Raw genomic sequence first — 16,550 nt, 5'->3', positions numbered from 1 at the left:
AACCTTTGAAATCTCCAACTAGATCCAGACTAATAGATGCACACTTGCATCACTTGTTACCACTAGCAGAGACAAATATGGAACCAGACATTGACCATCTCATTAGCCAAAGCAGGCCCATAGTTCCCATTGAAATACTGGTAAGTTTGTTGATTTAACTTTACTTCATTTTAAATATTGTATTTGTTCCCATTTTGTTTCTTCACTTCAAAATAAGATATATGCAGTGTGCTTAGGAATTTGTTCATAGTTTTTGTTTTTACTATAGTCTGGCCCTCCAACAGTCTGAGGGACAGTGGACTGGCACCCTATTTAAAAAGTTTGAGGACCCCTATTCTAAATTAACTCCAAACCCTTAGGTTCTGTCTGAACAAAACATTTCTTATCTCTTGATTCAGGTACTTTGTCTCTTTGTCCCTGCCTTTGTTTGACTATCTGTGTCTCATCTTCTATTTGTAAGCATAAGCTTAGTACTTGTCCAACTTAGCATTTCTTCTGGACAATAGACTTTTGTCATAGGTATATCAAATTTCAATGGAAAGCAACAGATAATTAACACCTGGCTATCAGAAGAAATAGGAGGGGGTCATGGCATTACTTCTGCCCTTGGCCTAGTGCTCTTGGTATTGGCCCTATGGATCTCTGGTGCTGTCCCTTCTTCCTGTACCTCATTATAGGACACAGCAATTTAGATTTTCTGCACAAGGACTCTTGCCTTCACTATTTCTTGTTTTCAAGAATCAAGGACAAACAACAATCTGGTTGCATTTTTAAAGCATCTTTCTGATTGTGCTATCGCGGCCCAGGGCTCATCATAATTGCTCATGATAGTTCACCAACTTTGCATACCTCTATGTATGTCTCACTTGGGATGTTCTTCCTGTGTTTGACTTCTTATATGTTTGCTTCTTCAAGTCAAGTTTGCTCTAAAGCCAAGAAAACCCAAAATTGAGATTATGAAGACTCAAACATGACTGAAACAACTAAAGAATAAGATATTGAAAATCTCCTAGAATAGATAAAAGGCTGCCTGCTCATAAACACTTCCAAGCTCTCTGTTGTCCATATCTAAGTTTTTTTTGGTGGATTTCTAGAATGTGTGTTACATTAGTTACTAATATTTAATATACACATAGTGGTTTAATTTGTAAAATAATTTAAGGACATAATCTCTCTCTCTCTTTAAATTAGTATTTTATTTTTCCAAATACATCCAAAGATAGTTTTCAACATTCATCTCTGCAAAACCTTATATTCCAAATTTTTCCTCCTGCCTTCCAGAGAGCAAGCAATCTGATATAAATTAAACATGTGCAATTCTTCTAAAGATATTTCTATATTCATCATGCTGACCAAGAAAAATCAGATCAATAAGATCAAAAGAGGAAAATAAATCAAGCAAACAAACAACAGTATCAAAAAAAAAAGAGATGAAAATACTGTTTTCCTTTCATGCACATTTAGTCTCCATAGTTCTCTCTCTGATGCAGATGGCACTTTCCACCACAAGTCTATTGGAATAGGACATAACCTCTTTTGAGTTATACAACAACTTTGTGAAATAGTTGCTGCAGGTATTATTAAGTCTCATTTTATAGAAGTAGTAACTGAGACTCAAATAAAAAATAACTTTTGGACTCAGAGGTAGGATTTGAACCTAGCACTCTTTGTGCTTCTAGTTGTTAAATTTGATAGCTGATTCTTCTTTTAGTTTTTATTTGAAGAAGAGACTTGGGAGTATGTTGAAGTCTTTTTGAGAAAGCCTTTCAGTGTTTAGTTAAACCCAGTATATCCATCATTGTATATCCTAACACTTTCACTTTTAATATGTTCACCCTTAACTCTTCCCTCTATTAAATAAACTTCCCTGTTACATGCAGAATCAAATATAAAATTCTTTGGTTTTTAAGGTTCTTTATCATCCAGTCTTTTTCTACCTTTCTAGTCTTAGTAGATATAGTTGGTAGCCCAGTGGGAAAAGCTCTGGGATTAGAGTTAGGAAACCTCAAGTTCAAATCTAATATTGAACTGCCTTGCTATGAGACTTTGGGCAAATCACTTAGGTTCTGTTTGCCTCAGTTTCCTCAAATATAAAAATGAGAATAATAACACCTAAACTTCCTAGAGATATTACATGGATCAGATGAGATACTGGCAAAATAAGTAAATAAATAAGCAACTAATCAGCCAAATAAATAAATAAATGGACGAATAAATAAATAAAAACACCTAGCAGATTACTTGACACATAGTAGACACTATATAGACACACACACACACACACATACACACACACACACACACACACACACACACACACACACACACACACACACACACACACACACACACATATATATATATGTTCTTTTCCCTTCCCATGGTAAGTAATTTTCTTATTTTTAATTTCTGCCTCCTGATTTCCAACAAATTTCAGCTACTGGAAGGGGACAAGGACACTAGAAGCTGAGCTCTAAGTTGATTAGGTTACTCCTTTGGAGTAATTTATTAAATTAAAACAATATTTCTTTGCCAGATTAATTGCTGCACAAGTCAAGGAAATCTTTCAAGTGATAGAAAATTCCAATGGGAGTAATGTTCCTAAGTTTGCATTGAGCATTTTTGTAAATGTCAAGTGTCTACACTGTCTGCTGTAAATTTGAACTTATTGTTCATTGTATCAACTTACTTGGAAGACAATGAGAAGCTATAGCCTGCTATATTTTTTTGTATCTGTCTTGGTTGTGTTTTTCTCATTTGTCTATAAATCACTTCCAAGTTTTCCAAGGTAAGAATTACTATTTGATATGTTTGCTCCATTTTTCTGGGTGACCCTGGGCAAGTCACTTAATCCCAATTACTTCAGCAAAAAAAAAAAAAAAAAAAAAAGAAAAAGAAGAAAAAAGTGTCTTTTTTGATGTTGATTCATTGGATTTTATATAGGTATTGGGAAAATTATAAGCTTATTGGGGAAGATTATTTTTATTTTCATTTTATTTTTAATATATTTTATTTATTTCATTAACATTTCCTAATTACATGTAAAACATTTTTTAACAATCTTTTTTTACTTAATAGTATTTTTTATTTTTTCCAATTACATGTAAAGAGTATTAGAGAAGATTAAAGACAAAGATTGGTCTTATGTCAATTTCCTTTTCCTGAAAGAGGAAAGATCCCAGTGCACAAATTACATTTCCTTCTATCTTAAAATGGGATGAAGACTTCTAAAAGAAAATCATAATTTACATGTATAGAGCAGTTTGAGTTTTAACTGACATTTAAAGAATACTTTCAGATTTACAAAAATCTTTATTTATTTCATTTAAACTACATGTTAGTCCTGTGGGGAAGGTGCTTACTCTCCTCATTTTACAGATGAGGAAACTGAGGCACAGAGAAAGACAAGATTGCCCAGGGTTATTCAGTCTATAACACAGTTCCTAAACAGGAACATAGTTGGTTAGACAACCTTTAGTGTCTCTTACATATTGTTTTTAAATTTTTCCTCTTTTTGTCTGCCAGGCCTTTGCCTGGCAGGAACTTTCCCTTCATAAGTGGAAGAAAACATTAAGGATAGAAGGAAGAAGGGTTTGGGAAGGCTACTTGCCTAAACTTGTTTGAATGTTGCAATCCTGATTGCTTTCAAACCACAAGAAATGCAGATTGAGAGATACAGAAACATGCCCAACTGGCCTCTAACCAGTTCAAGTGAATACCAGTGAATACCAAGTGAAGACATCTTTGGTACTATGCCAAGGAGAGAGATAGCAATAGCAAATCCAGTTTGTGCTTGGTGCCCACATGGGGCTCATCATCACTCTACAGCTGTTGTCTCTGCTCCAAAAATGGACTGATGAATTCTTTTTAATGCTTCTCAGAAGCTATAAAGGAAATGTGTCTTTTCTGCTCTCTGCCCCCATCTGTTTATTTTGGCAGAGAATCACCATTATTTCCTTTCTTCTCTATCATTTCTTTGATTCTTATTTTCTCTTTTTGTTGGAACCATTTTTTTTTCCTGGAGGTTTTGAAGACACCCAGTTCCATAGAAACACAGGGGTATGTTTTATGCAACTTGAAGGGCTAATTCAGTATTATCTCGTGACTGAAAAATGCAGTTTTTCTATGCCCTTGGAACCCAGCTTATTGGGAAAAGGGCACAAGAAAATGTTTATGCCAATAGTACCTTTTACTAACATCATATTATGTTAATTTGTGCCCAGTAACATGAAGTTGTTGTAGCCACAAGGTTTTCCATAATTTTTTTTCATTTAAAAATCTATTCTTTGCTTCTCCATTGGAAAAAAGAAAAGTAAATAAAATACTAGCTAAAAGATTATAACAATATATTACAAAGATATATTACCATCATGGCCAGGTGGGAATTATACCAGGAATGCTGGGATAGTTTAACATAAAGAAACTACTAAAATAATTGATTGTATGAATAATAAAAGAAAAAAATCATATGATTATATCAGTAAATATAGAAAAAGTTTTTAATAAAATACGACACTCATTTCTGTTAAAAAACAGTTGAAATTATTGGTATAAATGAATTTTTCCTTAAATTGATAAAAAGACATTTATCTAGAACCATTAACAAGCATTATTTGTAAACTAGAAGCCTTTCCAGGAAGATCAGATGTGAAATAGGGATTGCCTACTGTTACCAATATTATATTGCAAATCTTAGCATCAGCAATAAGAGAAGAAAAAGAAATAAATGGAATAAAAATAGAGAATGAGCTATCTCTTTTTTACAAAAAAATGATGATATAAATGGAAAATCTCAATGACTTAAATAAATAGTTGAAACAATACCTTTAGCAAAATAGAAGAATATAAAGTAAATCTACATAAATCATCAATATTTCTACATATCACAAACAAAATCCTGCAAGAAAAGATAGTAATACAAAAACTCTTTATACAAATAAAATCAAATTTAAGCAATTGGAGAAATATTAATTACTAATGGATGGTCAGGGCCAGTATAATAAAAATGACAATTTTACCTAAACTAACTTATATATTCAATACTAAACTAATTAAGTTGCCAAAAATTATTTTGCTGAATTAGAAAAAAATAACAAAATTCATTTGGAAGAACAAAGAATCAAGATAGAAAAGGAACCATGAAAAATGTAAAGGAATGATGTTTAAACTCAGTAAGTCAGTAGTTATTGACACTATCTGGTACTAAGAAATAGATCAGTGCTAGCTCAATGGAACAGAGAAGACATACAGTTTATAGCAGGGAATAAATATAAAAACCTTATATTTGACAAAAGTAAAAACTTAAGGTTTTTAGCATAAGAATCCATTATCTGGTAAAAATTGTTGGGGAAACTGGAAAGCACTTTGGCAGAAAATGAACATAGAATATCTTATGCCATTTACCAAGATAAGGTTAAAATAGATATATGATCTAAATATAAAGAGAGATGAGAAAATTTGGAGAACATGGAACATATTACTTATGGGACTTATGGATAAATGAACAATTTATTATTGAAGGGAATGTGGAAAAGTTGGAATAAGAATTCATTATTGGTGAAATTGTGAACTGATCCAACCATTTTGGAGAGCAATCTGGAATTATGCCCAAAGATTTATAACCCTTTGACCCTGCAGTACAACTATAAGGCCTATTTCCAGAGATGATTAAGAAAAAGGAAAAGAACCTACATTTTAAAAAATGTTTATAGCAGCTTGCTTTTTGGTGGCAAAGAACTGAACTTTGCAAGGATGCCTCTTGGGGAATGGTTGAACAAGTTGTGGTATGTGATTGTGATGGAATACTTCTGCTGTGGCATAAGAAATGATTATATACATACATACATACATATCTTTCTATCTATTATGGCAGTGGAGAGAGGGAGAAGGAAGGGAAAAAATGAAAATTAAATGATAACTTTATTATATATTTAAAGGAAAATTTATACTTAATAGATTTTCAGTTTCATGTACAATCATTTCTTTATGTTATGGATATGCTTGTTTTGTCTCATAAATTAAAAAGAAAATAAAGAGAAGAAAACTTTTGTAATAAATATGCATCACCAAAGAAACAAAAAACTTCTGCTTTAACCATATCCCAAAATAATTGTTATATCTCATTTTGTACCCAATATCTATCTTTTTCCTAAAAAAGATGTAGATTGCATGTTTTGTCATGCATTTCTATAATAGTAGTTGGTTATTGTGTTTGCTCAGAGTTTTTAAGTATTTGAAAACATGTTATTTATAAGGTTGTTATTCTATTACTTGCTTTCCTTATGCTGCTCCCTTCACTTTGCATTAGTTCTTACAGCTTTTTCCTGGTTTCGCTGAAACTTCCATTGGATATTTCCAATTGTTTTCAATAGGTTTCAAAATCAGGCTAATGTGTGAGAGGAGATACATGCCTGTATCTCTCATGATTTTTATTCAGTTGTACTGTGATTTAAAAATTGCAGGTAATCAAAGCACTGGGATATATGAACATACATACACACATATTTGTGCTTAAATTAGTTTTCTTTACAATCCTATGTATTTTATGCAATTAAAAATTTATTCTGAGGAGTTTAGAGGTTCCATCACACTTCCAAAGGAGTTCACAGCATATGTGCATGCATGTGCACACACATATACAAAAGGTTACTATGAGCTAGAGAAATATTGATAATGAAAAAATAGATTTTATTCTTTAAGAAGAAGCCACCTGGGAGGTTAGATGCCTGGCATTTGAGTCAGGAAGAACTGGGTACACATTCTGTCTTTAACTCACTTTGTTTCTCAGTGTTCTAGGTAATTCTTTAAGTTGAAGTCTTATGTTCCACACCTGCTAGTTTTCAAACGAGTGAAATCACATGTATGGACAAAAAAAGAAAAGATAAGTATAGGTGGTAATGATTGTACTAAAAGTGAATATTTCATATATGTAATCTTAAGACACTGTTACTTGTCTTTTAGGGGCTGGGTTATTTCATTCATTCTATTTTCCCAAGAATCCTATGTACTCAGATATATGGGTGTAAACTGGATGAAGTCCTGAAAGAAATTAGTCTCTGATAAAATTGGGGATGGGCACCATTCATCTTGGAGTCAAATTATTTAAAAATTAGATTTAGGTTCAAGTTTTGGGTTTTTTCCCAAAAGAGGGAGTTTAAAAAAAGTATTTCATGTACAATATGAATCAATATTATTGATTTTTTGATTTATTGATAATAATTTCTTACATACTCATAACCAAACATTTGGCAAAAAAACAAACAAACAAACTTAAAACAGGATTTGGGAGTTTAATATAGTTATTGTTATAAGCTGCTGGTAGACTGATTAGAGGGTTAAGCAGTTTGTGAGACTGTTAATTAGGATTTTTACATTGTATCTCACCTCAGCTCTGCACTGTCCAAATAACTTCTGACACAAGCCTGCCGGTAAAATCGAGACAAATTGACCTAATCCTCTTCTTGTGAAGAAATTGCATTCCATGCCAATCAACTTCACTTAACAGACCCTAAATCAATCCTCTTGGATTTCTTCCAATGATGGACATAGCTTTATTAAGATATTAAGATAAACTATTCATTTATGATCAAGAAACAATCTTCATAAAAGCAGAAAAGATAGTGTCTGTCTCTCTCTCTCCATACACACACACACACACACACACACACACACACACACACACACACGGCATATGAGTGTATGCTTATCTTTTTGAGTCTCCCTACACTAGCTGCTATGTGGATAAAGTTGCCATGATGCTGGGGTGAACAAGGATCAGCCCTCTCTTACTCATTACAGTAAGTTTCAGAGTTATATAATGCCACCTGGAGGCTAGAAGGAAGACAGCTAGCTAGACTTGATTTCTTTAAAATGATATGTGCTACTCTCATCGAATGGGATATGAGATAAACCAAAGTACCATTCAGATTTGCCACATCAGTCCAAAATGCCAGATTATTTCAATGCCTAGTCAGACACAGAGAAGTTCATCTCTGATTTGCTTAAATACTGAGTCACTTTGTCCTTATAGATATTGCCAGAAGAGTTCTAGGTATGCAGTCTATAGATTGCCCCCTTTAGTCTAACTCATAATATGCTTCTACATGACCTACTTCTAAGTTATCTTAATCTTTACAATAGCCCACTGAAGCAAGACAGCTGGGTATTTTTATCTTCATTTTACCATTTTATAGTTTCTCTCTCTCTCTCTCTCTCCATACACACACACACACACACACACACACACACACACACACACACACACACTAGATGACAGGCAATCAAACTGTTCCAGATAACAGGTAGGTTGCAGGCCAGTGCAGGTGTAGTGCAGGGAGACCCAGGGAAAAAAGGCTTTCATGCTGGGGAATTCTAGTATGAAGCTTGTAGCCAAAATACAGCAGCACTTGCTATTCTGTCCTGATTCAGAAGACATTTCTGGTTTTGCTATATGAGAGTTTCTTTGTTTACAAAATTAGAAGCTTGGATTGAAAATTTTGGAGGAAGAGATCAAAGAAGATCTCCTGAAGGAGATAATACCTCCTTTGGGCTTTGAAAGAAGGGAGGGATTTCAATAGAAGGAAAAGGGATAGTACATCTAGCAATTTCATCCATGAATTTATTTTAATTCTGGTTCTGTAGAGATAATGAAATGGAAGGAATAAATGCCAAAGATCACAGCAGAAGAATTTGTGGTAGTTGGTAGCTGCTTGAATATTAGAAAGATGAGAAAAATGAATCAAAGACCAGAGGATTATTGATATGGAAGAGACTTTTATATGGAAGAGAGAGTTCAAACTCTCACTTTACAGTCTGAGGCACAGAATGGTTAAGTGACTTTGCCAAGGTCATCCTGTTTCATAGACAGAATCTGAATTCAGGTATTCTAATTCCAGAATAATGCTGTTCTCTAAAAGTTATGAATCTGGGTGAACGGGAGAGAAATGTAATAACTTTGGTTTTGTGTATATTCAGTTTGAAGTATTGTTGGGACATTCAGATAGAGTCATTCAGCATACATTTATAAATATGAATTTGACTTCTGACTTTGGGAACTAATGCATAAATTTGGGAATCCTTTTTATATGAGATGATAATTGATACCCCTTGCCCTCAGAAATGGATAAAATAAGGAATAATAACAATAGTTAAGATTTATTTAATACTTTAAGATTTATTAAGCATTTTTCATATATTGTCTCATTTGTTCCTCACAAAAATCCTTTTAACTAAGGAAACTGAGACTGAGAAAGCTTAAATGATTTGTTCAGGATTACATAGGAAATAAATAAGGTGGAATTTGAACTCAGAACATGATGGTATTAGACCCAGCATAAGGCATGGCTCCTCTTTGATGCCTAAGGCAGCTAGGAAGAATGTAAGGTAAAATAAGAGCAAGAATAGATCCATCGGGGACTTCCAGCCAAGATGGCGGAGAGGAGGCACACAGCTGTGTAAACTCCACGTTTTTCTCTCACTATCCATCTCATTATAGACCTCTGAATTAATGCTTGATTGAAAAAAAACCTACAAATAGTTACCAAGAGCAGCCATCCTTGAGACTCGTCAAGAAAGGTCTGTTTTTGCGCGAGGGCAGGGACGGTTTTTAGATCGGAAGTAGACTGCGGGCAAACAGGCAGCAAGAGCACGGAAGGAGGCTCAGAGCCGAGCAGAGCGGAGAGGGGGTGGGGTGTGATCACAGCAGTCTCTGCGGGGAGAGTTTTGCTACAGGATTGGATACTTTGCTCTGGCAGCAAGTCAGGAGCCCAGCAGAGAAGCTAAAAATACCGGGGGTGAAGAATACAACCCCAAACAGCTGGAGTCTCTCAGGACCTGGCCACCCCTCCCCCACAGTGTCTCAGCATGCTGTCGGATCTCAGAGCGCAGGCGCAGCACAGCCATCACTGTCCTGTTAGGGCCTCACTGCTGCCCTCGAAGTCTGTAGAGGAAGCTCGGTAACATCACCTAGCCCCTCCCCGCTTCCAAAGAAAGCAGCCTCCATTCAAGGGTTTTTTCTTTTGTTTCTTTGCTGGTTTGTCTTTGATTATTAGACAGAATGAGCAAGAAACTGAAGAGGACTTTAACCCTTGACAGCTTCTATACAGATAGAGAGCAGACTCTAAATCCTGAGGAGACTAAAAACAAACAGTCTCCAGGTGAATCCCCAAAGGAGGAGATAATTTGTTCCTCAACACAGATGAACCTCATAGAAGATATTAAAAAGACTCTCACAAGGGAGCTAGAAGAAAAATGGGAAAAGGAGAGGGAGGCTTGGCAAAAGAGTCTGGAGAAGTCATCCCACTCATTTAAAGAGAGAGTGGATAAAGAAATAAAATCCTTGAAAAATAGATTAGTGAACTGGAAACAGAAAATAGCTCTCTAAAAAACAAAATTGGCGAAATGGAAAAAAAAAATCCATAGAACAAAAGAATTCAATTGAACAATTAGAAAAAGATTTTTAAAAAGTGAGTGAAGAAAATACTTCACTGAAAATCAGGGTCGAACAAATGGAATTGAATGACTCGAGGAGACAAGAAGAATCAGTCAAGCAAATCCAAAAAAATCAAACAATGGAAAAGAATGTGAAATACCTTCTGGGGAAGACAACAGACCTGGAAAACAGATCCAGGAGAGACAATCTGAGAATCATCGGACTCCCAGAAAAGCATGATGAAAAAAAGAGCCTGGACACTATTTTCCAGGAAATTATCAAAGAGAATTGCCCAGAAGTCATAGAAACAGAGGGTAAAATAGACATTGAAAGAATTCATCGATCCCCTACTGAAAGAGATCCTAAAATCAAAACACCAAGAAATATAGTGGCCAAATGCCAAAACCCTCAGACGAAGGAAAAAATACTGCAAGCAGCTAGAAAAACCCAATTCAAGTATCGAGGAGCCACAATAAGGATCATCCAGGATCTAGCAGCATCCACATTAAAGGATCGAAGAGCCTGGAATATGATATTCTGAAAAGCTAAGGAACTTGGTATGCAACCAAAAATAACTTACCCAGCTAGAATGAGCATCTTTTTTTCCAGGGAAGAAGATGGACATTCAACGAAGTAAGCGAATTTCACCTATTTGTGATGAAAAAGCCAGAACTTAACAAAAAGTTTGATCTACAAATACAGAACTCAAGAGAAATCTAAAAAGGTAAAGATTAATCTTGGGAACTATATTTCGGCTATAAAGATGTATAAAGAATACATGTATACCTTGTTCTAGAAACTGGATGTGGAAAGGACATTGTACCAGAAAAAGGGTAAAGTGGGGGTACTACATCTCACGAAGAGGCAAAGGAAATCTATTATATCTGAGAGAAAGAATGGAGGGGGATGAATATAGTGAGTATTTTACTGCTTTCAGAATTGGCATTAAGAGAAAAATTTTAGACATATTCAATTTATGGTGAAACTTCTCCCACCTCATTGAAAAGTGAGAAGGGAAAAGTGATAAGGGAAGGAATAAGCTAAGGGGAAGGGAATACGGAAACTGGGAGGGAAAGGGGTAAGATAGGGGGAGTAACTCTAAGGTGGGGGGAGGGATACTAAAAAAGGAGGGCTGTGAGAAGCAAGTGGTGCTCACAAGCATAATACTGGGAAGGGGGGTAAGGGGGAAAGAAGGGAGAAAAGCATATACCGGGGTTAACAAGATGGCAAGTAATACAGAATTGGTCATTTTAACCATAAATGTGAATGGGGTAAACTCCTCTATAAAGAGGAAGCAGTTAGCAGAATGGATTAAAAGCCAGAATCCTACAATATGTTGTTTACAAGAAACACACCTGAAGCGGGGAGATACATGCAGGATAAAGGTAAAAGGTTGGAGCAAAATCTACTATGCTTCAGGTGAAGTCAAAAAAGCAGGGGTAGCCATCCTGATCTCAGATCAAGCTAAAGCAAAGATTGATCTAATTAAAAGAGAAAAGGAAGGGCACTATATCTTGCTAAAGGGTAGAATGGATAATGAAGCAGTATCTATATTAAACATATATGCACCAAGTGATGTAGCATCTAAATTCTTAAAAGAGAAATTAAGAGAGCTGCAAGAAGAAATAGACAGCAAAACTATAATAGTGGGAGATCTCAACCTTGCACTCTCAGAATTAGATAAATCAAACCACAAAATAAATAAGAAAGAAGTCAAAGAGGTAAACAGAACACTAGAAAAGTTAGATATGATAGATCTCTGGAGAAAATGTAATGGAGACAGAAAGGAGTACACTTTCTTTTCAGCAGTTCATGGAACCTATACAAAAATTGACCATATATCAGGACATAAAAACCTCAAACTCAAATGCAGTAAGGCAGAAATAGTAAATGCATCCTTTTCAGACCACGATGCAATGAAAATTATATTCAACAAAAAGCCAGGGGAAAGTAGACCAAAAAATAATTGGAAACTAAATAATCTCATACTAAAGAATATTGGGTGAAACAGCAAATCATAGACATAAATAATAACTTCACCCAAGAAAACGATAATAATGAGACATCATACCAAAATGTATGGGATGCAGCCAAAGCAGTAATAAGGGGAAATTTCATATCTCTAGAGGCCTATTTGTATAAAATAGAGAAAGAGAAGGTCAATGAATTGGGCTTGCAACTAAAAATGCTAGAAAAGGAACAAATTAAAAAACCCCCAGTCAAACACTAAACTTGAAATTCTAAAAATAAAAGGAGAGATCAATAAAATTGAAAGTAAAATAACTATTGAATTAATTAATAAAACTAAGAATTGGTTCTATGAAAAAAACAACAAAATAGACAAACCCTTAGTAAATCTGATTAAAAAAAGGAAAGAGGAAAATCAAATTGTTAGTCTTAAAAATGAAAAGGGAGAACTCACCACTAACGAAGAGGAAATTAGAGCAATAATTAGGAGTTACTTTGCCCAACTTAATGCTAATAAATTCCACAACTTAAATGAAATAGAAGAATACCTCCAAAAATATAGCTTGCTCAAACTAACAGAAGAAGAAGTAAATATCCTAAACAGTCCCATCTCAGAAAAAGAAATAGAACAAACTATCAATCAACTCCCTAAGAAAAATTCCTGGGGAATTTTTGGATGGATTTACATGTAAATTCTATCAAACATTTAAAGAACAATTAACTCCAATGCTAAATGAACTATTTGAAAAAATAGGGATTGAAGGAGTCCTACCAAACTCCTTTTACAACACAAACATGGTACTGATACCTAAACCAGGTAGGCTGAAAACAGAGAAAGAAAATTATAGACCAATCTCCCTAATGAATATTGATGCTACAATCTTAAATAAAATATTAGCAAAAAGATTACAGAAAATCATCCCCAGGATAATACACTATGACCAAGTAGGATTTATACCAGCAATGCAGGGCTGGTTCAATATTAGGAAAACTATTAGCATAATCGACTATATCAATAACCAAACTAACAAAAACATATGATCATCTCAATAGATGCGGAAAAAGCATTTGATAAAAGCATCCAACATCCATTCCTAATAAAAACACTTGAGAGCATAGGAGTAAATGAACTTTTCCTTAAAATAGTCAGGAGCATATATTTAAAACCATCAGTAAGCATCATATGCAATGGGGAAAAACTGGAACTTTTCCCAGTAAGATCTGGAGTGAAGCAAGGTTGCCCACTTTCACCATTATTATTTAATATCGTATTAGAAACACTAGCCTCTGCAATAAGAGTCGAGAAAGAGATTAAAGGAATTAGAGTAGGCAATGAAGAAACCAAACTATCACTCTTTGCAGATGATATGATGGTATACCTAGAGAACCCCAGAGATTCTACTAAAAAGCTATTAGAAATAATTCATAATTTTAGCAAAGTAGCTGGATACAAAATAAATCCCCATAAATCCTCAGCATTTTTATACATCACCAACAAAATCCAACAGCAAGAGATACAAAGAGAAATTCCATTCAGAATAACTGTCAATAGCATAAAATATTTGGGAATCTACCAAAGGAAAGTCAGGAATTATATGAGCAAAATTACGAAAAAGTCTCCACACAAATAAAGTCAGACTTAAATAATTGGAAAAATATTAAGTGCTCTTGGATAGGCTGAGCGAATATAATAAAGATGACAATACTCCCTAAACTAATCTATTTGTTTAGTGCTATACCAATCAGACTTCCAAGAAAATATCTTAATGATCTAGAAAAAATAACAACAAAATTCATATGGAACAATAAAAAGTCGAGAATCTCAAGGGAATTAATGAAAAAAAAATCAAATGAAGGTGGCCTAGCTGTACCTGATCTAAAATTATATTATAAAGCAGCAGTCACCAAAACCATTTGGTATTGGCTAAGAAATAGATTAGTTGATCAGTGGAAAAGGTTAGGTTCACAAGACAGAATAGTCAACTATAGCAATCTAGTGTTTGACAAACCCAAAGATCCTAACTTTTGGGATAAGAATTCATTATTTGATAAAAACTGCTGGGATAACTGGAAATTAGTATGGCAGAAATTAGGCATGGACCCACACTTAACACCATATGCCAAAATAAGATCAAAATGGGTCCATGACCTAGGCATAAAGAAAGAGATTATAAATAAATTAGAGGAACATAGGATAGTTTATCTCTCAGACTTGTGGAAGAGAAAGAAATTTGTGACCAAAGATGAACTAGAGACCATTACTGATCACAAAATAGAAAATTTTGATTATATCAAATTAAAAAGCCTTTGTACAAACAAAACTAATGCAAACAAGATTAGAAGGGAAGCAACAAACTGGGAAAACATCTTCACAGTTAAAGGTTCTGATAAAGGCCTCATTTCCAAAATATATAGAGAACTGACTGAAATTTATAAGAAATCAAGCCATTCTCCAATTGATAAATGGTCAAAGGATATGAACAGACAATTTTCAGATGATGAAATTGAAAGTATTACCACTCATATGAAAGAGTGTCCCAAATCATTATTGATCAGAGAAATGCAAATTAAGACAACTCTGAGATACCACTACACACCTGTCAGATTGGCTAAGATGACAGGAAAAAATAATGATGAATGTTGGAGGGGATGCAGGAAAAACTGGGACACTGATGCATTGTTGGTGGAGTTGTGAATGAATCCAACCATTCTGGAGAGCAATCTGGAATTATGCCCAAAAAGTTATCAAATTGTGCATACCCTTTGATCCAGCAGTGTTTCTATTGGGCTTATATCCCAAAGAAATACTAAAGAAGGGAAAGGGACCTGTATGTGCCAAAATGTTTGTGGCAGCCCTGTTTGTAGTGGCTAGAAACTGGAAATTGAATGGACGCCCATCAACTGGAGAATGGCTCGGTAAATTGTGGTATATGAATGTTACGGAATATTATTGTTCTGTAAGAAATGACCAGCAGGAGGAATACAGAGAGGCTTGGAGAGACTTAAATGAGCAGAACCAGGAGATCATTATACACTTTGACAACAATATTGCATGAGGATGTATTCTGATGGAAGTGGATTTCTTTGACAAAGAGACCTAACTGACTTTCAATTGATCAAGGATGGACAGAAGCAGCTACACCCAAAGAAAGAACACTGGGAAACGAATGTGAACTATCTACATTTTTGTTTTTCTTCCCGGGTTATTTTTACCTTCTGAATCCAATTCTCCCTGTGCAACAAGAGAACTGTTCAGTTCTGCAAACATATATTGTATCTAGGATATACTGCAACATATCTAACATATATAGGACTGCTTGCCATCTAGGGGAGGGGGTGGAGGAGGGAGGGGAAAAATCAGAACAGAAACGAGTGCAAGGGATAATGTTGTAAAAAAATTATCCTGGCATGGATTCTGTCAATATAAAGTTATTATTAAATAGAATATTGTAAACATAGTTCTTCTATCTAGTTATTTGAACCTCATCAAAGACAACTAGCAGCTCTCTTATGAACTCTTACAATTCTTATACTTTCAACTCCTTAATAGCTATTAAAAATCTGTTAGTCCAAATATTTTATTCTATACATGAGAATATTGAGGGTGGAATAGATCATTGCTATAATTACAGAGCTAGAAAGTATCTGAAGGAGGATTAGATTTGAATTCAGGTTATCCTTACTTAAAAGTCAGTATTCTAACTATTGTGCCACTAGTTTTTTTCCCCTAAAAAACTGGTGCTAACTAGGAACCCTCTTTTAATTCCTGAACTTAGGTCTTATTGAGGTGGCAATTCCATGGTTGGATCTACCCATGAATAGATCTTCTTTCTCTAGAATGTAGTGGTTAAGGAATTTTCACAACTTTGTCACATGGTTTGCTTATTCAGAACTGCCATCAGTTGCGTTGACTGGTAACACTACTACTTGTCTCAAGCAATCCAAGGCTGGGGAAGGAAGAACAGCAGAACCTTGAAAGTCAGGAGCCCACAAAGAGAATACATACAACTTCCATATCTTTTTGCCCAAGGTAGTTATTAGTGACTACCAGCAAGGAGACAATGTAGACTGTGTGGCAGGACTTTACCTTTATTGCTTTCACAATTTCTCCTCTGAAAGTTGGGTGGAGTGAGAATGACCAAAAATATAGACA

The sequence above is a fragment of the Antechinus flavipes genome, chromosome 5, assembly GCF_016432865.1.
Source record: "Antechinus flavipes isolate AdamAnt ecotype Samford, QLD, Australia chromosome 5, AdamAnt_v2, whole genome shotgun sequence".
Lineage (NCBI taxonomy): Eukaryota > Metazoa > Chordata > Mammalia > Dasyuromorphia > Dasyuridae > Antechinus > Antechinus flavipes.
The sequence above is the reverse complement of the archived record's forward strand: the minus strand, read 5'-3'. Positions refer to the sequence as shown.